The sequence below is a fragment of the Pinus tabuliformis genome, chromosome 6, assembly GCF_031772625.1.
Source record: "Pinus tabuliformis cultivar Carrire ecotype Pingquan chromosome 6, CPIR1, whole genome shotgun sequence".
NCBI classification, from domain to species: Eukaryota; Viridiplantae; Streptophyta; class Pinopsida; order Pinales; family Pinaceae; genus Pinus; species Pinus tabuliformis.
The window spans coordinates 983,107,959-983,134,430 of record NC_142292.1 but is presented as its reverse complement, the minus strand read 5'-3'; positions in this window follow the sequence as shown (position 1 = coordinate 983,134,430).

Genomic DNA, 26,472 nt, shown 5'->3' with positions numbered 1-26,472 from the left:
TGTAGAAGTGTGATAATTATTGTTATACACAAATTCTACCAAATGCAAGTACTCTTCCCACTTAGATAGTTGTTGTATCACATGAGCTCGAGGCATGTCCTCCACTACCTAGTTTACTCACTCACTTTTCCCATCTGTTTGAGGGTGGTAGGCGCTGCTAAAATGTAGTTGAGTACCCAATCCTTCAAACAAGGTTTTTCAGAAAGTTGATGTAAACTTTACATCACGATCTGATATTATATCTTTTGGTATAATGTGCAACATGAAAATAGTTCACATAAATATATTATCAATTTGTACTACCTTATAAGTAGATTGTACAGGTATAAAGTGAGTAGACTTGCTCAGCTTATCCATCACCACCATTATGGAATCATTCTGCCTTTTTGACTTGGTCAACCCTGTTATGAAATCAATGGAAATAACCTCCCATTTTAATTCCGGAATCGGCAATGGGTGAAGTAAACCAGCTGGGTGATGGTGTTTTGTTTTGACTTACTAGCACTCCAAACAGTGGGTCAAATATTCAGCCACCTCCTTCTTCATTCCGGGCTAGAAATATTATTTCCTAAGGGTTGTTATCAATTTTTGATAACCTGGGTGGTCAGCATAAGGAACCTTATGATATTCATCTAAAATCAAATCTTTAATACTCTTTATGTTGGGTACATACATCCTTGTTTTATAAACCAACAAACCTTCTTGATTTATTTCATATCAAAGTTGTTGTTCCTTTCTATTCAGAATTTTAGTTTGCTACCACAAGGTTTGATACTCTGAATATTGCATTGTTACCTCCTTGATTTGTTCTTTAAAGGTGTTTTGTATCTCACTGAAAGATATTTCATATAAACAATTAGCTTGTATACTTAGTGCATCTGTGACATGATTCTCTTTGCCTTAGTCAAAGTGGGTTGTTTGAAATAATTAGTCAAGCTATGATGGTTGGTCATCAACAGGAATTCCTTACCCATTAGGTAGTGTCACCACATTTCTAAAGCATGAATAACTGTTGTCAATTCCAAATCATAGGCTGAGTACCTCTACTCATGCTCCTTAAGTTTTCTCTATTCGTACACAACAACCTTGCCATCTTGCATTAGTACGCCTCCCACACCTTTCTTGCTGGCATCCATACAAACCACATAATCTTTATTTGGATCAGCAATACTTAATATAGGCGTAGTGGTCAGTAAATGTTTAAGTTGGTCAAAACTATTTTGGCATTCTATACTCCATTTAAAAATATTACCTTTCTTTTGCAGTGAGGTAATAGGATAGGCTACTTTGGAAACACCTTCAATGAATCACTTATAATACTCAACTAAGCCCATAAACGACCTTATATCAGCCACATCCTTTGGTACATGCCATTCCATATTGGTCTTTATTTTCTCCGAGTGCACAGTTATTCCATCCTTGGTAATGACATGACCAATATATTGAATCTATTCTTTAAAGAAGTCGCATTTACTGTACTTGGCATATAGCTGGTGTTCTCTTGAAATTCGCAAAACAATTCAAAGGTTCGCTTTGGGCTCCTCCACAGTCCGAGAGTAAACCAAGATGTCATTGATGAAAATTAACACAAACTTTTCCAAATATTAATGGAATTTACTATTTATAAGGCACATGAAGGTTGCAAGTTGCAGGTGTATTGGTTAACCCATAACGTAGCACAATGAACTCGTAGTGTCCATACCGAGTTCTAAAGGTGGTTTTCGCTATGTCTTCCTCCTTGATCCTAATTTGATGATATCTTGAGTGGAGGTCGATCTTAGAAAACACAGTTGCCCCTTTCACTTGGTCAAATAATTCATCTACACGAGGCAGGGGATACTTGCTTTTGATGGTTAAATTATTTAATTGTCGGTAGTCCATACACATTCAAATGGTTCCATCCTTCTTTTTAACAAAAAGTACTGAGGCTCCCCAAGGTGACACACTTGGCCAGATATACTTTTTGTCTAATAGTTCTTGCAATTTCATTTTTAGTTTTGTTAATTCTGGTATGCTCATTCGATAAGGGACCCTAGATACCAATGCAGCCCCTGGCATTAGTTCAATAGTGAAATCTATATCTCTTTTTGGAGGTAGTCCTGGGATTTCCTCAGGAAATACATCTGGAAAATTCTGCACTATCGGTATTTCTTCTAAGGCGGCAGATTTTTCCTTCGAGTCTGAGTATCCTACTTGTATTGCATAAATATGAAACCCTTTTCAGATACATTTTTCTAGTTGGGAAGCTATCACGGGTCTCAGCTTTAAAGGCCTTATTATCCCCTGGATCTCCTATCTCTTACCATCCTCGTCCATATAGTTAATGGTTTTAATTTTTACAATTAATAAGAGACCAGTGTTTTTCTAACCAGTCCATACCGATTAAAATATCATACGATCATAAGGGTAACACATTCAATTTTTCCATAATGGCCTAACCATCTATCTACAGGGGACAATTTCTGACCTTGGCCAGCACTCTCCTCTTGGCCCCTGTAGCTAATTGCACTAACTAGGGACTCTTAAACTTAACAACTTGCAGATTGCGTTGTTCTACAATTTTGGGGCTAATATAACTTAAGGTAGCTCCTGGATCAATTAAAATAGACATGGTTTGGTTGAAGATTTTACCTTCAAACTCTATCATGGTTGGCTGGTAGTCTCATGGGATATTATCAATTCAATAAATATTTGAGTTCATTTTTATTTCTTTTATGAAATACCTCTCTTGCACGTGTCATATTCTGAGTTATATTTATAATGTCAACATTTCTTTTACACATTGTGCCCTATTATCAATTATTTTTATAATGCTTCTTTGCATTATTTATGTCACACATTATGCCACATTCCTTTTTCACTCATGAAGATACATTTCTTAGACAACTTGGATCATGTTAACATTAATGTATCAATGGAAAAGTTGATGAATTTTTTTTCTTTTTCATGTAAGGCAAAGTGGAATTTGAAGATTGATTTTGGTTAGATGGAGTGGATGAGTGATGAAAGTGGTGTTGGGGGACCTATATAAATATTTACTATAGAATACATGACCTTTTGACCCACTTCTCCAATCATATTGCCTCTTGTAGCTTCTTCTCGGCCATCCTGTAGTAATTCAGGACAACCTCTTGTAGTAGACTTATTTTGTCCATATCTCGCAAATGGTAGATTGGATTTACCTTAAATTTTTTAAGCATGTTTTCATCACCGTTATGCACCTCCCCATAAAAAATATTTGGCTAATGAATGCACGAATCTCGAGAAAAATTAAAAATGGCTAAAGTTGATGGAGGCTGATTTCTTGGAAACCATGCACTAGAATTCACTACAATTTCTTGGGCATGCTATCATCATCCATATGCATCTCCCCATGAAACAATTTTTTAAATGGATGCACGAATATCATGAAAATTAAAAAATGGTTGTAGGTGATGGAGGTTTATTTCTCGAAAACTATGCACTGGAATTAGATGAAATCTCTTGAGAATGTTACCATAATACATATGCAACTCCACTTGAAACATCTTGTCAAATGGATGCATGGTGTTCAAGATATGACAAAAATAAAAATTTTCTCTATGTATTCTCGTTTCCTGTAGTAAAATAGAGCCTTCCTGTAGTATGTAGTATTTCAGGACAACAAGGAAAATGAGTGGTAGAAGCTTGGGAATGATGAGTGGATGGTGGAAAGAGACGAGGGTGATGGATTGGCATGGCTTTGGTCCTGTTGGAACATTTTAGCTAAGGAGGAGAAAGTCAAAATTTGAATTCTTTTGACTAGAATTTTGACCGATTTTTTCTTTTGTTGGTGCCAACTTGTTTTTGTTGCTTTCATATGTTGGAGGTCACCTACATTCATCAGAGAGATACATGGAGCAAAGATTTTTTATTTTTTATCTTTTTTTTCTTCTAGACCTACTATCCACCACAATGAGGTTTTCAACTAGTAGGTCTACCTAGGCATCTCAAATGCGGTTTTCACCTAAGATCTTTTCTTTTTATTTTTTTTCTTGCTTTTCCAACCCATTAACTGCCTCATGGAGGTTTTCAATCAATGAGCCAATCTTAGGTGCCTCAAAAGAGGTTTTCACCTAAGATTTTTATTTTTTCTCTTATTTTTCATTTTTTATTTAATTTTTCTACCCTACTCTACTTGAAAAAAAAAAAAACACTTTCAAATATAAGAATACTTCCAATGGAGCCATGTGCACATCAAGATGACAGAAAAACTGATGTGTAGGCTTGAAATGCATTCTTTGACATGTACCTTAATGTAAGATGCCGAATTCTTTGACTTTGATGATATCAAGCATAGTTGAAGAAGAGAGTGTTGTTGCAACTTAGTGACTATCTGGAACCAAACTTTAATATAACTTGACTGCCCTTGGTTTGTTTGCTTATCTGGATCATTCTTCATGTCTTCTTCTACCATGGCCTTCAAATCTTCTTCTTTTCTCTGATAGTTCTCTTGAATACATGGAGGATTTGATGGTAACCATGAGGGAGCTTTCTCAATCTATGATTTTGATGGCTACTCTTTATCAAGTGTAGCCCATGATTCTTTGGTCTTCTCTTTTGAATCTTATTTTTATGCATGTTGTCCTTCAATGACATCAAGAGAATCTCTTTTTTGTAATGTTCTTCCTAATCTGAGATGAATACCATTGAGATCAAGAGGAAATATTTGGAAGTGTTGTACCTTAACATTGTAAGTGGCCTGAGCTACTTCCTTGTGTGGGTTTGGAAATGGTGCTACAGGTAGTTGAGTGGGAATGAATATTTGAGATGGATGTGGTTAGGGTTGTGGGCTTGGTGTTGGTGTATGGTAGGGATAACATGGAGTTGGGTATGGAGGATATTGAGGAAAATATTCAGGATATTGTGGATGGCTCCCATAATTTCCTTGCCAACATTATTGCCAAGATTAGTTTTGGGGTTGAGATTGCCAATGTTTCCAAGGTAAGGGTGTGTTCCAATTACTTTGAGATGGATGTACACAAGTGTGAAATTGTGAATTAGGCTCTTGCATTATATCAATTTGAATAGGTTGCCATGGTCCTCTTGGAGCTCCATAACATAAATGTATTGGCAATTGACTTGCTCCATTGTCCTCTTGGTAAAATTCCTTCAACCTTGGTAATGAGGGGAAATATTTAATAGCATGCGATTCTCCATGGACAACATAAATATTAGCATCTTCTTTTTCCTCATCTTTCCTTCTTAACATTTCTACTTGTTTGGTTAGATTGCTAAGAATTTTTATTTTAAAATCATCAAATAAATTTCCAAGTTTAGCTTGACTTACCGATCTTGATGTTGATTTATTTGCTCTTGCCCTTCCTCTTGATATGTGTTTGCATGTTTCACAAATTTTTTCAAATGATAATTAGTATACATCACCTCTACTCAAGATATCAAGTAGATAAATCCACTCATCTCTAATTGTTATAAGTAAGAGGGTTTTTAGTGTCTCAGATCCTAAATGATGTAGTTTTTCCCTCTTAACATTATACATGAACCTCTATATTAGACCATCTAAACTCTCATATTCCTTTTGATTCATTCTAAAGATTTCTTCTTTAAGATCACGATCTTTATATTTTTCTAGAAATATCTTTTTCATCTTACTCCATGATCTTATTGAATTAGTCCCTAAACTCTTGAACCATTTAAGATCTCTATCCGTCAATGTTGCGGAAACAATCTCAATTTTTTATTTTTAATAAGTAACCATAAGATCTACAAAAAATTTCAAAGTCAAATAGAAAGGTTTCCGGATCCTTTGACCTTAGACCATGAAATTTTGGAAGAAAAGATGGAGGGATGTTCTTCATGTGCACACTACCATCAATACCTTGAATGGAAAATATGAGAGGATCTTCCTCATTGTCATCATCTTCATCAATTTCTTCTATGTTCTTTTCCATATATTCTTCTTCTACCTGCAAAAGTGAATGGTGATGTGATTCTTACTGCACCACGTGATCAAATGTGGGGGTGGGTTGGTGTTGGAGATTTTTTTTGTATTTATGGTTGAATGAAAACAATAATGCAATGAACTTTTCTATTTTTGAAATGAAATATATCTAATGAAAATATTTTTCTTTTCTCAAAAATTAAAAAGAAATGAATCAATTAGGGAAGGAAACAATGCATACTTTGACACCTCCCCGACAACGGCACCAAAAAGTGATGAGCCTCGGTATTGCAACAAGAATGGTGCAACTATCAAGGCTACCAACTTTAATTATCAACCCGGGGTTCATACAAACTTAAGAGGTATCGGAACTATATGTGCAACATACAACATGTCTTTCCTTCAATGTCATGATGTAATGGAGTGCATGTACTGAAGTCAAATCATAAACTAATTGCAGAAAATGAAATGCTCGAAATGGAAACCTTAACCTATTGCAAGAAAGAAAGTACAAGGAAAGAAACCTATTTTAATTGCATAAAGATCATGAACTAAATGTAAAACATTACATTTCAAAGAGTTTAGATCCATTAACAGAGTTCATTAGAGGTGCAAATCAAGAAAATCATCATTGTATTATTCAATCCATAAATGCCCATTAAACCAAATCACTTAAATATTTTGTATGGGTAAATAGGTGAGTCCTAAGTGCTATTTAGTCTTCCCTAATCATTTATTTAGAGCCTAGGGGTCTTGATTCAACCCTAAGGGACAATAACCAAGCTTCTTGATCGAATTTGGGCAAGTAAATGCATGTTTGAAGGCTACTACAGGAAACTTAGGATGTTACAGATGTACTACAGGAAGTTATAATTCATTGAATTACCCAGCAAATCAAATCCAAATTAGATGGGACATGTTATCACTTAGAACTATAAACATTTGTATATAATCCTTTGTCCAAGTTCGATGTCAAAAGTTGGTGTCAAATTGTTTTTGTTCTATGTTTCTTACTTAGGGTTGGAGCTTTAAAGGTGTTTGATGTAAATTATACTCTAATCCTATTGGTCATCCTCCACCATCATGGTTTCATAAGCCATGTCTTGTCTTATCCAAGTCACTGATTCTTTCCGTAATTTCGCAGCGCAGTCTCTTATTGGTCAGTTTCGCAGCGTAATCATTGTTTAGCCATTCCGCAGCGCGTCACCATCAAGCCGTTTCGCAGCGCATTATGACAATTCAAAATTAACCGCGCTGCGAAATCGCAGATTCGTGCGTTTTGCAGCGAATATTTCTCAAAGGGTCAAGTCTGTTGATGAGTCACCACTTCCGTCCTCTCATGTCAGTTTGCGTACCTCCCAAACGCTCATTAACCATCACTCCACCAATAGATTTGTAGACATGCACATAAATATCATTCAAATGGATTTTACCGTGCATGGATCTTTATGATGATCGTAAATGATGCATAAGTGACCAGCCTGTGTGATGATATATTTGAGTTTTCAAGTGAGGCTGTTTTCAAGTGAGCCTGATTACAAGCGAGGCCGAGTTAAAAAGAATTGAATCACCATTTTAGTCGAAGCTGTTGGTCATTGTCTGTGCGAAAATTTCAAAAGCAAAATGGAGAGGAAAGAGAATAGGTCTGGAAAATGTAAGAGAACAGAGCCTGAAGGTTTAGACCTAGCATTAAGAGATGAAGGCGTGAAGAAAGCCTTCAAGGATGCCGACTGTTGGAATTTCTGTAAGAAGCTGCAAGGTGGCCATGCTCAGGTAACAAAGGATTTTGCTTTAAACTTCACCGGTTTGAATTCTAAAATAGCTATGTTAGAAGTTCAAGTGTCTCCGGAGGCAATAGCTGCTGTAACTGAGATTCCAAGAGGGGGGCAAGAATGGTTCAAGAATTTTAAGTTTGATATGAACCCCTGCAAAGAGTTTTTAAAAGAGGCATATGTGAATGAAGACCTAACAAAAGCAGTGCCTAGAAACTATGTTAAGGAGCACTATGCCCTTCTTCTCACCTGTATTCAGAAGTACTTGACCTGTGAGGGAAGATATAATAAGGTCTACTCTTATCACTTTAAGTTGCTGTTACATTTTACTGGTAAAGCATCCATAGATATTCCCTTCTATTTGTTTCGTAGTCTGAGCAAAATGTGTGACAAAGTGCAATTAAGGAAGGACGACTGTGAAACATCTTTATTTCACCATGGTTTGGTTAAATTGTTAGTTTTGGATGGTCTTCAGAAAATTGGTAGAGACTGGAACTCGTTCATTTTCATGGCGGGTTTCCAAAGTAAAACAGGTCTTACTCCACAGCCAGTTAGAGAAAAAGAACAATCAGTTGAAGAACCCACGCTAGCTGAGCTTAGAAGGGAGGCAAAAGATAAAAAGAAAGCCAAGTCACAGTTGAGAAAGTCAGTGAAGCCATTGATCATTAAAGAACAACCTCAGACATCAGCAAAAGAAGAAGCTCAGCATAAGAAAACTGTACCTGGACCAAGTGGATCTGAAACAGTGTCAAGAGTTAGGACAAGGAGCCAAATAAGTAAAGAAAAAGGCAAAGCATTAGCTGTTGAAGAAAGCCCGGTATCTAAGGCAAGCCTGAGTGATTTGTTGGAGGCCATTGAGTTTGAGCAAATTGAACCGGTGCACATTGAACCAGTGCACATTGATTTAACACAGTCATCACCAGAAAGCACCAAGAAGCCTAGAGCTTCAAAAAGACTGAGGTTTGATGAACCAGGTGATGAATTCATCTTCAAACCAAGGAGACCTATTACAAGAAAGCAAGTAAAGGAAGCCGAGAAACTGCCTAGAACAGAGGTAGCTGAGGAATTGCCCAGAACAGAGGAGGCAGAGAAAATCAAGCAAAAAGGCACAAATAGAACAGTCATCATTTCCCAAGGAGGTAATGTTATAGCCATAAGGAACCAGTTAGAAGCAGCAAAAGATGAAATTTCTAAGGTGAAGAATGCCACTAGGGAGTTTGCAGTCAGGTATGCAAATTATCGAAAAGCTGTATTGAAAGGAAGTAAAAACCTAGTAAGCCAGGTGGATTCAGTAGCTGATGTTTACACATGGACAGTTCCAGCTCTCAAACAGACCAAATTCATCAGAAAGATAAACATGAGTTTAAGAGCCGAAAACAAAGCTATGAAGAAGAGGATTGAAGACTTGGAAGCTCAGCTAGGTCAGTGGAAGAAGGTTGCAGACTTAAAGACACAGCTAGACCAATTAGCTGATAAATGAAGTGCTGTTCAAAGAAAGGTGTTGTTCTAAGTTTTGTCAAATTTTGCTTAGTTTCATTATTTTGAGGACATCTAGATCCCTGCCATATGTAAAGGAGTTTTAGCAATTAAAGGTATAAGCAGTAAATACCTCAGGGCAAATACAAGCTGTTTTAACAAATTCAGCAGTTTCGTAGCGCGCTACGAAACTGCTGTAGGTGGCGTTTTCAAGGCAAATAAACAGTTTGGTAATATGTGTGGGAATTTTCAAAAGGGAACACCTAAAGGTTATGTGGAAGATCAAATGAAGACATCCCAGCCATTCTGATCAAGACAGGTGTGCCTTCAAAAAGGTGAAATGTGTTAACCTTAGTGTAAATTTTTCGGTTATAAAGCCACTTTATTGCCGGTCATAGGGTGTTGAATGAATTGCCTACATGGAATTTTGGCTTGCACACCTGTCCATTAACGAAGCCTCCAACTCATCAGGAAACATGGTGGTGTTCTATTGTTTTTGGGTTATTAAAGAGACTTAAAGTACATGCTGCTGCATATTCGAAGTGATGGGGGACCAGAACCGAAAAGTAAGGGATATTCTCAGCCAACACGGAGCAGATTAAAGCCTTCAGTATCCAAAGCCAACATGGGGCATTAACTGCTCATCTCATGCCATCTCAGCCAAACGAAAAGGAAACCAGGTGTCAAAGCTGCAAGGAGGAATCATTCTACGAAGGAGATAGAGTTAGAGTTATAATTAAATTAGAACTCTTTAGAACTTCAGTTAGTGGTTATTGTATTAAATAGTTTGTTGCAAAGCAGATAGGTGTCATTAGTGACAGTCATCGAGCTCCCCTCATGCTGGAGGAGGAAGCTCCAAGTAGTTAGAGTTATGTTTCTATATATAGCTGAATCATCTATGTAATGGGGGTTGGATATTTGAAGAAAACAGAGTATTATTTTGGCTTGTGTAAAAAACTCAGTTTCAGTAATACAATTTGCTGCTTGTCTTCTCAGGATTCATACAGTGTTTCAATGCTCAAGATATGTGGTTTTGCTTTATCCTTTATGTTTTTACAGTTGTATAAATACACAATCACTCAGAATTCACTTTGCTGCTCTGATTTCCTGTGTGTATTTGTAAGCTGAGGTTTCTATGAGATGTGTTTTGAGTATTTAAACATCACATGCCCTGACTTCTATGTATGAGTAGTGTTATAGTTTACTGAAGGATGATTAACTCCATAAGCCCAATGGAAGTCTTTGTAATGTTTGTCCAGCCAACGTATTTGTTAAATTCACTTTACAAGATTTAGCCATCTTATCAATATTCAAAATCAATAACCTTTTGAGAGAGCCCTCTCAGGCTAGGGAGGCTAATCCTTAGTCAAAAGATTGGTCTGAAATAGTTACACAGAGTCTACCTGATCAGCAGCCCTTCAGTGCTTGATTTTGTGATAACAGGACAATTTTTTTTATTGACCAGGATGTCTTAGGTCTCCATTCCAAGTGTAATCACTCAAAAATACCTCTGTTAACCCATGCTAAAAACAAACATAAAATTAATAGTCTAAAATCTAGAAATTCGAGAATTAGTGAGCTAGTAAATCTATCAAATGCCTAACTTAATCAAGTGAAAATGCAGTGGGGTAATTATTTTTATTAACTAGAATCTGTTTGTGATCTAATGCAAGTGGAACCAACTCAATTGAAGCTCATAATAATTCTCTAAAAAATAGCAGAAATTTATTGTTCTTTGCCACAAAGGAGTTCCAGATATATAGATTTGGGAATAAGAAAACTAGTCCAAGTATCTCAATGATTACTATGAAATTACAAAGATTTTCCAATGATTAAATGATGCTTTTGATCCCACAAAATAACTTACATCAACCATCTAACCCAATCCTACAATAAGAAATCATTAATACTAAATGCAGAAATAGAAAGAAACAAGAACAAGAGATGCAAGTGAATAAGAAGTGAAAAAGAAGAAAAATAAATGATAAAAAGGGCTCTGAGACTCCTGGGATGGCCAAGCCTAAGGAAACTCAGAGTCCTATAAAGGAGACCAAGATTTAGAAACTGAACATGTCACCAATATTCATTAGTTCCATCAATACTATTACATCCTTGCAAGAAATGATAATGGAGTTTAAAAAATATGAGTTCTCTCCACAAGAAGACTAATAAAAATCCACACGTAGAGGAAAATTCAACTTGGTACTTATAAAAAATGTTTAGGAATCATTCCCATGAAAGGAGGAAGATTTCCCCACCAAAATCCCTTGATTAGTTGATCTGGTTCCCAATACTAGGAATCTGCATTAAATGGCAAGGAACACATTCCTAGATTTTCTCAATCATTGGAGCTCCACAATTTGTGCCATAATTCCATAATATCTTGTTGATTTATTATTTAATACTGATCCTCCTGTAGTTGGGAGCAAGTCCCTAAATTATTTCCTCCTCCAAATCTTCATAATCTACCCAATATTCCACACAAATAAACAATATTAGGCACAAATATGAAATTGTTCATAAACCTTCCTAAGGAACGTATTAAAGTTAGAAATAAATTATCTAATGGAAAAAGAGAGATTTAATGTGTTGAAGGATGGTCACAAGGGCCTTAAATTATGTTTAATTTAGAGGCATGGGCCTTAATTTATCTCTAATTTAGAGGCCCATCATACCCCCTATTGAAAGTGTTGCTCATCCTCTAAGAAACTTAGTGACCTCATTGTGCCTCATTCATGGCCCCAGTGGCCTATCTCTTGTGCATTCCTCAATCCTTTCGCTTAATCATTTTGGTTGTAAGTTATGCAAGGACAAGCACAAAAATGTAGTTTTTTTTTCATGATTGTTTAACAGTCTTTCAAGCAAGAACATAACTTTCCTCTTTGCAAGTGAACTCTGTTGGCTTGTAGATCCATTTCATTCATATCCTCTCCCTTAAAACCTTCATTCCATTTTCACTCATTTTTCCAAAACTATTTGTGCATAGAAAAAATCACAGTGTTTCTTGAGATCATTAGCATGCCTTCTTCCCCTTATTCAAGATGGGTTCTTGAATATTTTTTAGTTTGGCAAGGTCTTCCACATCCTTTTCAACCCTTCTGCTACCTTGTTCCACCATTTGGACACTTTTGAAACCTTCAAAACGCCTTTAGATACGAATTAGGACATGTTGTAGTAATTCTTGTAAAAACTACATGAAACCATATTAAAACTACAAGAAACCCTGTTCAAACTCGTTTTGAGTAGAAACGATAGTCTAAGCCTAGAGTAGGCCGCCAAATTTACTTCCATGCCTTTCTCCCATTTCAATAACATCTTTTAGGCCTTGGACACAAGCTAGAAAGAGATTAGAGACCTCTTGGAAAGCCTCTTTTCATCACTGGAGTTTGAGTTCTGTTTTGATGGTGAATGCCTTCTTGCCTTTTGTTGTCTTCTTCTTCTATTTTGTGGCCTAGATGATTGCCTAATGGCCTTGGAGTTCTCTGTTTTGATTAGGTATCTCTTGGGCACTTCCATTTTGGGTTTTAGCACAATTTTATCCTTTCTTCCTTCTTAGAGCAGCATTTTTGCTTCCTGTAGCAATCATTCCTCCTCTTTGAGGTCTTATAACTTTATGGGAGTGATGAGAAATGATGTAGAGGGCTTGGAGGATGATGCTAGGGCTTAGAGGGAGTAGTGTAGGTTTGTGAAAATGCAGAGGATCCTATGTTTTTTCTTTTCAAGAAATTTTCAAGGTGAGACAGAGTGTAGGGTTTGTTCTTGAAAAATATTATTTTTTCTTATGAAATGGGATGGATGAATGATGGATAGATAGTGGATATGAAGTGGATGCATGGCTTGGAGTGTTGTTGTTACTTGGCCTTTTCAGAAATTTCTTCTTTTATGTGTTGTCCCCATTCCTCGAAATCATCACCCTTCCTAATTTGAATTTTCCACATTGCATGAGTGAATGAGTGAGATGAAATTAACTAGTTGAAGGTGGCCGAGAATATTGACCCATCCTTAGCTTATAAAACCTCATATCTCATGCATTGACAACAAATTTCTAACTATAATATGCTCAAGGGAATAGGTCAAGAATATTGCATACGTGTACCTACTTGATGGTTGTTGGAGAGACATGCATGATGTTGCTGAGTTGATGATCGATCCCTACTTCCCTGGAGGTGCTAATTTTCTTTGCTTGCTTCTGCACAGGTCTTCATAGCTTGCTAATTATTTAACTGATAAGGTTGTTGTGTGCAATTTTCTTTCAAGTTTTCAATATTTTGCTAGTGGAGTGGATTGACTTCTTCCTAAGGAGGGTGTTCCCCCTTTTCAATCTTCAGAAATTGCTTCATGTTGTTCATGGTGGCTAGATCTTTTGTTATGTGAGAGAAAAAAATAATTGATGCTGAAATCTGTTGTAACTGTGCAGGCTGCTTATAGGAGGAATCCTCTTCCTATAGCAGTCATTTAATTCCTCTTCGAGACCTAATTTATGAATGTGGGATTGATGTAAAGTCATAAGAGGTATAAGGACATTGTTAAAACCATCAAGAGGTGGTGTAGGTGGTGGAAAATTTGATGAATTTTTATTTTTATTTTTCATGTAAGGTAGAGTGGAATTTGAAGATGGATTTTGGTTAGATAGAGTGGATGAGTGATGAAAGTAGTGTTGGGGGACATATATCAACCTTCCCTAAAGAATACATGAACTTTTGACTGATTTCTTCAATCATATTGCCTCTTGTAGCTTCTTCTCAGCCATCTTGTAGTACTACAGGATCTTCCTATAGTAATTCAAGACAACCTCTTGTAGCAAACTCGTTTTATCCATATCTCCCAAACGGTATAATGGATTGACCTAAAATTTTAAGAGCATTATGCCATCATCCTTATGCACCTAGTCTTTCTTCTAGGCCTACTAGTCGCCATCATCCTAAAATTTTTCTTCTAGGCCTACTACTCGCCTCATGGAGGTTTTCAATCAATGAGCCAACCTTAGGTGCCTCAAAGGAGGTTTTCACCTAAGATTTTTACTTTTTCTCTTATTTTTCATTATTTTTTTTTTTCTACCCTAATCTACTTAAAAAACAAAATCACTTTCAACTATAAGAATACTTCCAATGGAACCATGTGCACATCAAGATGACAGACAAACTGATGTGTAGGTTTGACATGTACCTGGATGTAAAAGACCGAATGCTTTGACTTTGATGATATCAAGCATAGTTGAAGAAGAGAGTGTTGTTGCAACTTAGCAACTGTCTCAAACCAAACTTCAATATAACTTTGATGCCCTTGTTTTGATTGCTTATCTGGATCATTATTCATGTCTTCTTCTACCATGAATTTCAAATCTTCCTCTTTTTGTTGATTGTTCTCTTGAATAATGTTGGCTTGATAGGGCCTGACCCAGGTTTGGATTTAATTAGCCAAACAAATCCCTATACTACTGGCCCTTTCAGCATCAGCTTGTGGTGTGTGGACTGAAGTCTCACTCGAAGCAGTATGGGGGGATGTTGGAACCAAGTTTCTGCACCATGGAGATGTCTAAGGGGTCGATTTATTCCAACTATGCCTACCTTCATGCAGGTTACTTCGCATACTGTTCTGACCTGTGAGACCTTCGCGATCTGTTATGATCGCCTGCTCACAGCTCTAACCAGGAGCTGAGAGGATTTCGCGCTGCTATGGCAGTGGTCTGCGTTATTTCCCCAAATTTTACGTAACATATACTTTATCTCACATTTACTTAATCAACACAATCATATATGCTTGCATATCATATAAACAACAGAAATGTAATTTATACCAAATACATCCAATGCAGAAAATAGTAAATGAATACATAGGAATGGTATAAAACTTCTCTTTATTAATGCTTCAATGATTACAGACTCAACCTGCCTTGCGCACTCAGCTGCAGGGGTCTGTGCACTCAAATGCAGAGCCTTCTCCAACTATATGACCCAAAGACTCAAGTCTACACTTAGCTCTTCTGCTATCCTTCTATTCTAATGTCATTCTTCTTCTATATTATTCTTTGATTCTATGATTCTCAACTACTTAGAGCCTTGCTCTATTTATACAATCCCATAGTCTGCGGACCATGGGTAGATCTCTAAAGCCAGCATTACATTACAAAATTGAGGATGGAGAACCCTATGACTCATTTACAACTTTGTGCTCCACACCCACAAAATGCAGATTCTTTACATCGGATTTACACTTTTTAGCCAAAATCTAGGCTTTTAGCCCCAAAACTTCCCTTGGGGGATCTCGTGCCCAAAAAGCCCCCAACAAAAACATCATGAATCACCCTCAAGTCACTTTTTTGGTGCAAAGATCTTGGCGTGGAGACCTCCCAACTACACCTGGACTGCTGCGAGATCGACAATGCACTGAGCAGCTCCTTGTTGTACCTCTCAGAGACTACTGTAGTTGAACTTCTGCCCTGCACCTGTTCTTGCGTTCCCTACATCTAAGCGAGCTTGGCTTCAATCGAGGTTGTAATGACAAACACCTTAGCGATCCGTGGTTGTACATGCACCTTCAAGACATCTTCCTTATGTCGTGCACCATCATGCTGCTCCTTGAGTGCTTTTGCCTGCTGCATCTGCACGAGCCTCTGTGTAAGGGCCACTGTCTGTGCGGTCCCTTTTACTTCATCATACTGTTGCTGCAGCTTGCACACCTATGTTTCTAAGTGCTATATTTCCAAGTCCTCCTGCAGAGTGGTGAGGACCTCGAACGACTCTTCAAATAGTTTGGTGTAGTCCCTCACTGCATTGTTGATCTCTGTTATTCTTGCTGTAATGGTGTTGGCGCGTTGTTCCTTCACCTCAGGTGAAGTTGACAGCTACGCCTTCAATTGTAGCTTAGCTATCTAAAGGTTCAGCTCCATCTGAACCTTAGCCATTTCTTCTTTCGCCTCGTGCACACCTGTTGCTAGTCTCCAGATGCAAGCCTCCACTGGTTCCTCCGTTGGGATGGGCAACTCAAGGACCATCTGGTAGGCTTCCTCAACCACCAGCACTAGCTATCTATTCTATGTCACGACCTCGTCGTGCTACAAGATTAATTGTTCAATATTAATCTATTGCTCACTCATCACCTGGAGTGTGTGGCCCTCCCTGGCCCACAATTTTGTAGTCACTCCATCCTACAGCACATAGAGCGTCTCCCGAGGGATCACAACCATGTTTATCCCAACTCCCTTCGGCACACTGACCATAGGCCTGTCAACCTCATTTTTTGTAACCAATGCCCCCTCTAGTAGCACTATAATGCTGGTCGTGCAGGCACGCAAAATTTCCTCAGCCACAGCCATGCCTACTGCGAGGTTGGTCGATAGAGTACCAGCCTGAGGAGTGCGCACCTACAACTCTTGTATCTGTGTCTGAAGAGCCCCCAACACCATCTGATTTTCCTCGCGAACTGTTGGAGGGCCTCCGCGGTGATGTCCAGCACTGTCTCCCCTATGTCATGGAGATCCCCCTCAGTGAGGGTGATCGAGTCAAAAGAAGTCTTGGAGGATTTCGACTTCTTCCACGGCCCCACCTACTCTCTTGGGCGCTATCACTTGAGTTGTGTGGACAATGTTTGCGGGTCCACGCCACCTTCCTCTGGATCTGTCTCCTGTGTGGGCAAAGGTGACTTTGCTCCTTCATGGTCCTTCTCAGCTACCCTCTGCTGCTTTTCTACTACCCTCGCAGCGTCGCGTGCCTCCTGTGCCTTGGCTACTATTGCTTCATTCCTTCTCTTCTCTGCCAACTGCGCCATTTGCAGTTTTTCTTCCTCCTTCCTCTGTGTAGCAAAATTCTATGATTCCACTGTGGAGCTGGCAGGAGCGCGCCACTCTGGTGGCCACGACTCAAGCACGACGAATATGACATCATCCGTGGCCAGGTAAGGTAGCACATTCCATTTCTTTGCAGGCTCCTTGCGTGCCCTGATATATACATGATGGAAGTTTTCCTTGAACTCGACGAAGCTCTTTAGACTGTTATAGATAGGGGCGATAACCATGGCTTTCAGTTAATCCCCATTCTTATCTTCATCTCCATGAACACCCAGAATATCTTGTTGTCTTTGATCCTCTGTGTGTCTTTAGTTTCCCACAGTGAAGCGTACTTCGTTGCCTCCGAAAGATCCTTTGTAATTGTTGAGAACTGGCTATCCTCAGGCGATTCCCGAGCCACCAACACTATGGATAGCAGAAGCCATGCATAGTGGAAAGTCTTCCCTTATTCTTGTGCTTCACAACAATTTTCCATGAATTCTCAGCACAAGTAATCCACCCAGTTAAGCTGGACCCCCTTTGCGCACTATGCAGCAAGTGTAACCACCAGCGCAGGCAACTCATCTGCGTGACAATTCCGCATGACTTTTCTGGCCAATATATGTGTTGCGCCTTTGACCAAAGCGTTATTGATACTAGAGATTGCGTACCCTCTCTTTTTCTTCTCTAGCTTGAACCTTTTCTTCATGGCCTCCGCAATAACCAAATCATCACTTTTACCCTTAGATATGTTCGCTGGATCCTCCCCTTTGCAAGGGAGGTGGGTAATTCTGTGAATTAGGTGGTCCATGATGGGGATGGGCTCCTATAGCCAAAAACACCCATCATGCAACAAGGAGAGCAGCTGCCTAATGACAAAGGTAGTCACTGGGGTGCGATGGTAATGTGGCACCCAGAGTAGGTTTAACAACCATGCTTTATCTACTCCTCGCAACCACTTGTGCGACTCCAACTCTATGACTCCCACCGCTGTATTTTTCTTTGCCGCATTCGCTGCACGGTTTCTAGATGTGGGAATTTCTCGTGGTCTACGAGATCCCAATCTTCAAATTTTAGAACCGACACCCATCCCAAGTGTGCTCCATCAAAAATGATATCATCGGGTAGCAGTGGAGTCTGCAGAGAGCTCTTGCTCTCATCTAGGTCCTTGGGCACCCTTGCTTTCCCCTTCCGGCGAGGAACATATGTAGGTAACCTGGTCAAAGGGTCCGCACCCTGGGTTTCTTCCTCCACTTCTTCATCCTCCTCCTCTTCCACCAGGATTTCCTCAAGGTCTTCCTCCTCCTCATCGGCTTCCAAATTGATCGCCTTCCCCTTTTCTTCCATGGTAAGTTTAGTTCTCGGTGGGTTTCTAGGGGACACGTGCACCGGTACCATAGGCTGCTTATCTTTCTTAGGTCTCAGTGTGCGCAGCGATTTAGGTATTTCTGTGACTATCCCGGTGCTTTCTGAGGCATCTCCTACTGTCATGGCCTGCACGGCCTCTTCAGCTGTCATCTCTCCAATCTCCATGGCTTCTTCAGACATTGCCATATTGTTGTTCCACAAATCTCTCAACAACTTAGGTAAGTGCTCAAACAATGCCTTCAACTTCAAAATATCGAACAAATCGTGGTTCATGAATCTCTAGGTGCACAATAACTCAATTCTCAAATGGCCAAGCATTGTTTTTTGGGTAGCCCTTTGCAATTTATAGTGCATTTTGAATTCAAATTCGACAAAACCAAGAATCACATCATGAATAGTGACTATAACAGAGACTTTCCAGCCAACCCACATGGCAGCGCAGCTACCCTTGCATTGTCGCGGCCCTTGTGACACCTTGCTACTGCGCACAGTCCTGACATCGTGTAGCTCTTGGGCAGAGTAGTTTATAGTATCGCGCCTTCTTTCAACTGCCTGGAGCACTAAGACTATGCTTCCCGCGGCTAGTCAGATGGGCAGGCCACCTGTGTCAGGCTTCAACTAACTACCATTCACTTTTCATAGGAAGAGTTCTCCATTTAACTTTACCAACTGCACCACGCCACCATCTGTGATTTCCTTAATAACATATGGTCCCATACCATGTAGCAAATTGAGAAACTCTCGGCGATGATCCCCAAGTTTGTCAATGTAATCAAGCTCGTGCTACTTTATCACTATGGTCTTTCTATCAAGAAAGTCCTTCTGTATTCCTTCCTCAAGCTTCTTGACATTCGCTTCTGCCATGGCGCTTTTCTCCCTCAACCGAACTCTTTCATTCATGAGTTCTTGGAGCCTAAGATCACCCCGTTGGATCTCCTCATTGAGTCCCAATCGTTCATCTTCGAGCTCTTCCAATGATGCGAGCCTTTCTTCTAGGGCTCTACAGTCCGTTACCCTTGCGAGCACCACTATGTGTGGACTAGACATGATAGACACCATAGGTATTATAGCCTCTACTCTATCAACCAACCGAAAAGGCGTATGTCCAAGTATGCACAGGTCCCAACCACTTCACTGCGCGTTGCATACCTTGTTCAACGCGTTGCACACCTTGTCAAATGCTTCCGCGTGGATAACCTTATGTGAGATTGTTCTTCCCACAAACTATCTGTCCAACCTTAAGAGCCAATTTCACATTCCCCCCCTCCCCAATGCAAGCTTATTGACTATACCTCTTAGCGCAAAGTTCATGCGCATCCGCGTAGGTTGTTTTCCGTATGTCGACATCCACCTAGCTAGATGTGCACGTGGATTATCCTACCCATTGTATTTATCTTTCAATTGCACTCTAGGCTTCCCAAACCATGTGCACATCATTCTCCTGCAGTCACACCAATCCTCAAAGCTCCCTTTGTGCGTACCCCACCACTTCACGGGCATAGCACGCAGTACCCAATTCAAGGCCTGGAAGCGTTGCTTTTCTGGCACCTCCCTTTCAAATTTGTCTAAGAAGGTATCTACCTAACTTAACCCATCATAAGTAGGTAGGTCCCATACTTCTGTCAATATGCAGTGCAGCGACCTCGTCATCATATTACAATTCAGTGTAGTCACCTCATGTAACCGATTCTGCCATCACTCTGTTTCCTCATCCGAATCCGAAGTACAGGAGCTCTCGCGCTCCCATGCAAGTTTTCCATCCACAATGGGATTCACCCAGTCTTGGTTTCATGTTGTTATCTTATAGATGCAGTCCAAATCATCATCACTTTCATAGTCGCGCACTAGCTCTATATAGTGTGATCCTTCAGCAGGGTCCAGAGGTATAACTATGCATAGTGAATTCTTTTCAAAAATCATCTTGTGCCTCTTCAGATTAATCACCTCATTCATGTCAGTGGCCTAATCAATTCCTAAGAGCATGGGATAGGGATTACTGTTATCAACAATCTATATTACTTCAAAGTCTACTAGTGCACTCACTCCCTCAATATCCATAGTGATTCCTTGCAATCGCCCCATGGATACTATCTTCTCCTGGGCCACCATTCGCAGCTGAATAGGGGACCACTGTAGCGTAGGCCTCCCCATGCGCTCCCATGTCGACTTCGGTAGAACATTCACATCTGATCCTAAATCCAAAATTACTTGGTCCATCTCATATTCTCCAATCTGCGCGGTTAACCTCATTTCTCTTCCCGTCCTCATCTTATGCTTTCCAATCTTCTGGACTATGCGTGTTTCTCCTGGCGAAGTCCCAGTGCATCTGTTAATGAGTTCCTATAATCCTTTTACAGCTTTACTATTGCATATAGATGGGTCCATTTCCGGCTCCGTTCTATCTTTGCTTCCTAAAGTGGAGGCATCAACGAAGCTCTTCTTAGCTTCCATAAAGATTTCTCGAGCGCGCTCCAAATCAAACTCCGCTTCTTTCACCAGAGCTTTGCAAACCCAAGTACTATCTTTGGGTTGTTTGCCTTTATCATCTCCCATCGTGATTCCACTTCGGAGCACAGTTTTCACATTTGGATCTTCCTCGCGCAACTCATACCTCATCATCTGCAGGTTCTGAGTAGGGGGAGGCAGTAGCGCTCCTTTGTCGCGTATCCTAGCTATCATCGTAGGACAATCTTCCATCTCATGATCAAACAAGGTACAATACATACATGATGGATGCGTTGGGTTTGTACAATCACGAGTGTAATGTCTTGGCCCTTCACAATTATAGCATATCAGCTGTCTGCGACCTCTTCCACGTCCTCCTCCACCTCGGCCTCGTCTGCAACCATGAAATATTATTCGCGCCACTCCTGCGTTCTGGTCTAGGGGTCACATTTCAGCCCGAACTTTGTAGGTGGTAGTTCTATCCATCATTAACTCATAGGTTCTACAAATGCGCTCATCGTGTCCTACTTACCTACAAAAGTTACATAAAAATTGCTGCGAATTTTGTGTATACTTCTATAACAAATGGCAGTTGTCCATAGCGTGTTTCCCTCCTATTGGACAAATCGCGCACCACAAAGCAAGCACTGTGCTAGGTCCTGCTTATGCTTCTGGCCTTAATGGCATTAGCCCTCCTCCCACAAGGTAATTTGCGAACATCGGGAAATGGTCCTTATCATGACCCTGACCCTTGCATTTTACGCACCACACCTCTTCGCGCAATTTCGGGCGAGTTGTCCTGTCCTGTTTCAGACTCTGCATCTCAAGGCATAAGTTCTTCAACTGTGCATGGATCTGTTGAACTCCCAAGTTAGGATCCTACATTGGGGTTTCATGCAGCCTCATTGTGATCTCTAAGGCGTTTTCCTAAGTCATTAAATTTTTTTGTGATAGCGCGCTCCTTAAGTGTGGCATTAGCAATGCTACAAACCATTCGCGATGTTGTCCGTCCATCAGATTCATATTAGCTTCATGAATCGTACACTTCAGCCTCTGATCCAACTCCCAAGGAGTTTTTCCTGGTAGCATCATGATTTCTTTGAACCCAATGATCAACTGTGCTTCAGACTTCGGCCTCCTAAATTCTCTGTTTAGCGCTGCTTGGATATCTTTGATTTCCAGGTCAGCACGTGGTCCTACAGGGCACTAACCAATGTCTTTTTCTTTATATTGTCATCTCTAACTCCCTATGCTTCTCATACAGCTCTTACCACAAACCAAAATTGGTCTAGATCCGCATTTCCCACTCCCTTGAACACAAGCAACTTTATCGTGCTTGCCATATTGACTCGCGGTGGTGGCGAAGGTGGTACGGGTGAAGATGGAGGTGAAGGTGTTGAAGCTGGTGGTGGTGTGGTTGGGGGTGGTATTCATGGAATTATTTGCCTTATCAGATGGATCGCACTTCGCGGTGATACCTTCGCGAGTTCTTCCTTGTCCCCTCGCGAAGGTGAAATCAAGGGGCTAGTTTCTGGTCCCTTATTTCCTTCGTTCCTGTAAGTTTTTCCACTTCGTGTAGCCCCAAACATCAAGGTAATTGCATAACCCTCTTTTCACACAATAACATTTTAATCCAAGTATTCAGAGACTTTATGTACTTACTTCACGGTCCCTTGAGAAAGCATCGCTCTGTCTCGCTATAGCTGACTGAAGTATCTACCGCGAACTCAGTAATGAATCCTCCTATAATCCGATCGAGCCAGTGATCAACAATGCATGCAATTTGATCCTCTGATGCTTCCACTCTGTGCACCAACTCTGGGGCCCACACAATAGGACCATTGAGCTTCCACCTCCCTTGGCTATCTGCTAGCTTCGTGATCCACTTGTACAGCTCAGTAGGGAAAGATGCAAAAAAGATCTCATGGATTTTTGTGTACAGGTAGCAGTCTAACCACTCTTCTTTTGTCCAGCATAGATTCTTGTTCTCCTACACTGTGAACTTGTGAATTCTCCTGTCCAACCAACTTTCAATTTCCTTCTTAGTTGGATTCCAATGATACGACATCAGACATCTCTATGCAGATTCCGGTCCTGACAACGAAACCATTTGTTGGCTTGATGGGGCCTGACCCAGGTTTGGAGTTAATTAGCCAAACAGATCCCTATACTATTGGCCCTTTCGGCATCATCTCATGGTGCACGAACTGAAGTCTCACCCAAAGCAGTACAACGGGATGTTGGAACCAAGTTTCCACACCTTGGAGATGTTTGAGGGGTCGATTTAGTCCAACTATCCTTACCTTCGTGCAGGTTACTTCGCACATTGTTTTGACTTGCGAGACCTTTGCAATCTGTTATAATCACTTGCTCACAGACCTAACCAGTAGCTGAGAGGCTTTCGAACTGCTATGGTAGTGATCTATGCTATTTCCCCAAATTACACTGCATATCTTACTTATCTTCTTACAGATGTTAGTTAACTTCATGTAACAGATACTTTATCTCACATTTACTTAATCAACACAATCATATATGTCCGCGTATCATATAAATAGTAGAAATGTAATTTATACCCAATACATTCAATGCAGAAAACAGTTAAAGAATACATAGGAATGGTATAAAACTTCTCTTTATTAATGCTTCAACAGTTACAGACTCAACCTGCCCTACGTACTCAGCTGCAGGAGTCCGCGCACTCAACTGCGGACTACTAGGCCTCTACGCACTCAGCTACAGAGCCTTCTCCTACTCTACAACCTAAAGACTCGACTCTGCACTTAGCTCTTCTGCTATCCTTATATTCCATGATCATTCTTCTTCTATTTTATTCTCTGATTCTATGATTCTTAACTACTTGTAGCCTCGCTCTATTTATACAATCCCATGGTGTAGATCCCCAAATCCAACATTACATTAAAAAATTGAGAGCGGACAACCCTATGACTCATTTACAACTTCATGTTCTGCACCCACAAAATGCAGAGTCTTTACATCGGATTTACACTTTTTAGCCAAAATATGGGCTTTTAGCCCCAAAAATTCCCTTGGGGGATCTCGTGCCCAAAAAATACATGGAGGATTTGATGGTAACCATGTGGACGATTTCCCAATATCTGATTTTGATGTTCGCTCTTCATTAAGTGCAACCCATGATTCTTTGGTCTTCTATTTTGAATCTTCTTTTTCTGCATGTTGTCCTTCAATGGCATCAAGAGAATCTCATTTTTTGTAATTTTCTTCCTGAGCTGAGATGAATACCATTGAGATCAATAGGAGATATTTGGAAGCATTGTACCTCAACATTGTAAGTGGGTTGAGCTACTTCCTTTTGTGGGTTTGGAAATGGTGGTACAAGTAGTTGAGTGGGAGTGGATATTTGAAATGGATGTGGTTGGTGTTTTGGTTGTGGTGTTGGTGGATGGTAGGGATAAAATGAAGTTGGGTATGGAGGATATTGAGGAAAATATTGAGGATATTTTTGATGGCTCCCATAAGTTCCTTTCCAACCTTGTTGCCAAGATTTCCTTTGGGGTTAAGATGGCCAATGTCTCCAAGGAAAGGGTGTGTTCCAATTACTTTGAGATGGATGTGCACAAGCTTGAAATTGTGAATTAGGTTCTTGCATCATATCAGGATAAATAGGTTGACATGGTCCCCTTAGAGCTACATAACATAGCTATATTTGCAATTGACTTGCTCCATTGTCCTATTAGTAAAATTACTTCAACCTTGGTAATGAGGGGAAATATTTAATAGCATGTGATTCTGAATGGACAACATAAATATCAACATCTTCTTTTTCCTCATCTTGCCTTCTTAACATTTATACTTGTTTGGATAGATTGCTAAGAATTTGTATCTTAAAGTCATCAAAAAATTTCCAAGTTTAGCTTGACTTACCAATCTTGATGCTGATTTACTTACTCTTGCCCTTCCTCTATACATGTGTTTGCATGTTTCACAAATTTCTTCAAATGATAATTGGTATACATCACCTCTACTCATGAGATCAAGGAGATCAATCCGCTCATCCCTAATTGTTCTAAGTAAGAGGGTTTTTAGTGTGTTAGATCCTAAATGATGTAGTTTTTCCCTCTTAAAATTATATGTGAACCTCTCTATTAGATCCTCTAGACTCTCATCTTCTTTTTTATTCATTCTAAAGATTTCTTCTTTAAGATCATGATCTTTATATTTTTCTCGAAATATTTTTTTCATCTTACTCCATGATCTTATTGAATTAGTCCCTAAGCCCATGAACCTTTTAAGAGCTCTATCCTTCAATGTTTCTAGAAATGATCTCAATTTTTGAGTTTTTAATAAGTAACCGTAAGATCTAAAAACAATTTCAAATTCAAAGAGAAAGGTTTTTGGATCCTCTGACCTTAGACCATGAAATTTTGGAAGAAAAGATGGAGGGATGTTATTCATGTGCACACTACCATTAGTATTTTGGGAAATCCAAGAGGATCTTCCTCATTGTCATCATCTCCATCCATTTTTTCTACATTCTTTTCCATCTCTTCTTCTTCTACCCACAAAATTGAATGGTGATGTAGTTCTTACTGCACCACATGATCAAATGGGGGGGTGGGTTGGTGTTGGAATTTTTTTTTATTTTTATGACTGAATGAAAACACTAATGCAATGAAAATTTCTATTTTTGAAATGAAATATGCCTAATGTAAGTAATTTTTTTTCAGAAAGTAAAAATAAATTAATCAACTAGGTAATAAAACAATGCATACTTTGACACCTCCCCGACAACGGCGCCAAAAAGTGATGAGCCTCGGTATTGCAAAGAAGAATGATGCAACTCCCAGGGCTACTGACTTTAATTATCAACCTAGGGTTTGTAAAAACTTAATAGGTATCAGCAATATATGTGTAGCATACAATGTTTCCTTCCTTTGAGTCATGATGTAATGGAGTGCATGTACTAAAGCCAACTCCTAAACTAATTGCAGAAAATGAAATGCTTGAAATGGAAACCTTAAACTAATGCAAGAAAGAAAGTACAAGGAAAGAAAGCTATTCTAATTGCATAAATATCATGAAATAAATGTAAACTATTACATTTAAAATATATTATATCCATTAATAGAGTTCACTGGAGGTGGCAATCAAGAAAATCATCATTGTATTATCCAATCCATAAATCTATCCATTAAACCAAATCGCTGAAATGTTTTGCATGGGTAAAGAGGCGAGTCCTAAGTAGTATTTATTATTCCCTAATCATTTATTTAGAGCCTAGGGGTATTGATTCAACCCTAATGGATAATAACCAAGCTTCATGACCAAATCTGGGCAAGTAAATGCATTTTGGAAGGCTACTACAGTAAATTACAGGATGTTACAGATTTACTACAGGAAGTTATAATTCATCGAATGACCCAGTAAATCAAATCCAAATTGGATGGGGAATTTTTTTTATTTAATAGGATTTCTGACATCTCCATGCCAAGTGGAATCACTCGAAAAGACCTCTGTTAACCAATGCTAAAAAATTACAAAAAATTACTAGCTTGAAATCTAGAAATTCGAGAACTAGTGAGCTAGTAAATCTATCAAATACCTAACCTAATCAAGTGAAAATTAAATGGGGTAATTTTGGTTATTAAATATAATTTTAGTTTGATCTAATTCAAGTAGCCATGTCAATTGAATCTCATTAGCATGCTCTAAAAAATAGCAGAAATTTACTGTTATTTGCCACA